This window comes from Petaurus breviceps, unplaced genomic scaffold, assembly GCF_028583685.1.
Source record: "Petaurus breviceps papuanus isolate PSGF00001 unplaced genomic scaffold, PetGlider_PUasm1.0 90734, whole genome shotgun sequence".
Taxonomy (NCBI): Eukaryota; Metazoa; Chordata; class Mammalia; order Diprotodontia; family Petauridae; genus Petaurus; species Petaurus breviceps.
The window spans coordinates 4,127,297-4,129,406 of record NW_027187327.1 but is presented as its reverse complement, the minus strand read 5'-3'; the positions used below and the strand labels follow the sequence as shown (position 1 = coordinate 4,129,406).

The following is a 2,110-nucleotide window of genomic DNA, read 5'->3' as shown; positions in this document are numbered from 1 at the left end:
CTGACTGGTGATAAAGAGACAGAAATTCCCAACTAGAACAGGTTGCATCTTAAGAGTTTAAGCTGATTAATTAAAATTCAGAATGAATTAGAATCTAATTTCCTTGAATATAAAAAATTGTTTCTTTCTTTGTATTGAATCCTGTGTTTAGTGTAATGCTTGGCATATAGCAGGTGCTTAATAGATGCTTGTTAAATTATTTTTTTTTACTGTGAGCTGTGCTCTTTATTCAAAAGTTTAAATGTTCTTCAGATAGTACAGAGCTTTTCCGATGAAGGTTCTCTTGTACTTAGCTCAGACAACAGAAATTGGAGGATGGGGCAGTATGAAGGTTACTCTCATGAGTGTTCATCAGAGCTTTGTCTTCTTCAATGGGCCTTACCAAATAGAAGGCCTGCTCTAGGAGATGATCATACTGACTTGCCAAGATCTGTTGGAATCCCTTAAATGGTTTCTTTCAAGGGTACCAGCTTCCCAATGTGTCCTGTGAATATCTCAGCAACCTGGAATGACTGTGACAAGAAATGATGGACTTACTATGCATGAGACACTGTCTACTTACTTTATTTAGACCACTCCTCCATACCAAAGATACTAATGATGTCCTGCAGAATCTTTTGCACACCACAGGCAACATCATAGTGCTCATTGCCAATGTTGGGGTCCTTAATCCTGGAGGTGGAGTCTAGGTGATACAACTCAACAATGGCCTATGACAGCACAGTGGTAGCATCCAAGTGGGCAAAGGTGATGGCAGGAGCAGGGTCATTCAAGCAATCAGCAGACACATAAGATGACTTGTATAGAGATGATAGAGTCCTTCTTGGTTGTGGTAACTTTTCCTGTTTGGTGCCCTTATCAGTGGCCAAAGTGGGCTGGTAACCCATAACAAAGGGAATTCTGTTTAGTAAAGCAGACACCTTGAGCCAGCCTGAGTGAGTCAGAAGATATTATCAATGAAAAACATATATTGACCCTCTTGGTCTCTGAAGTATTCAGTCACAGTGAGGCCAGTTAGGGCTACCTGGGCCCACACACAAGGTGGTTCGTTCATCTGGCCATATACCAGATGCTACATTAGAAGTGGCATCCTTCAGATTGATGGTACCAGGCTCAGTCCTCTCATGGTACAAGTCATGGTCTTTTTGGGTCCATTAGCAAACACAGAATAACCACCATGGACCTTAGCAACATTGCTGATTAGTTCCATAATCAATGTGGTCCTACACATAGTAGCACCGCCAAATAGACCAGTTTTGCCCCCCCTTACCATAGGGGGCCAAGAGATCCATAACTCTGATTCCAGTAACCAAGAATTCTTGCTCCACATTCATCTCTATGAACTCAGGAACCTCAGCATGAATTAGCAGCAAGGTTTTGATCAGGCCTCTTTCATTCACATTCATGATTCTTTCCAGTGTCTCAGGTCCCACAGGAATTTTAATTGGGCATCAGAATCCAAGACCTTTTGACCTATCACCAGTCCTTCAGTACCATTCATAGCAATGGTCTAGACTGTGCTCTTACCCAGATGTTGGGTGACCACCAAGACCAGCCTGGTTTCCCTGCCCTGCATTTCTAGGGTATTGAGGATAGGAGAGGGCCCCTGGCTGAACTGCAAGTCCATCATAGTCCCGATGATAGCCATGATGCACCCTCGGTAGAGGATATCAGAGCAACCTGTAGCAAGACCTGAGACTGGGGCAGCAGTGCTGAAGTGCCAAGGCCCTACACAGGGCACCCCAAGAACCTCAACGTGGCAGAGTCTGGGGAGAGACTGAATCAACTGATTTTCATAGAGAAATAATGCTCTATATATTACCATCAAGGGACACTGTGACTATTTAACTAAACCACCTATTTTCAGTCAGGCTCCTAGGGGTTATTGATTGTTGTCATTTGCCCATTCACTGTAATATTATATTATAGGTTCTCATGTCAGTCTGGAGGTATGTGTATATTGTCTATCAAATCTTCCAGCTCAGTCCCAGACACTCTTCTTCTATTTATAAAATGAATGAACAAATGAGAAAGTATTTTTAAGCACTTAACATGAGCCAAGAATTGCTTTAAGCACTAGGCATACAAACACAAAAATGCCGCTCAAGGA

The 2,110-nt window shown here is 42.6% G+C and overlaps 1 pseudogene; it reads right to left on the bottom strand.

Annotated features, from left to right (window-relative positions):
• Window positions 1-289: 289 nt before the first annotated feature.
• On the bottom strand, window positions 290-1,648 carry LOC138145396 (ATP synthase subunit beta, mitochondrial pseudogene; annotated as a pseudogene).
• Between the last annotated feature and the right edge of the window lie 462 nt (window positions 1,649-2,110).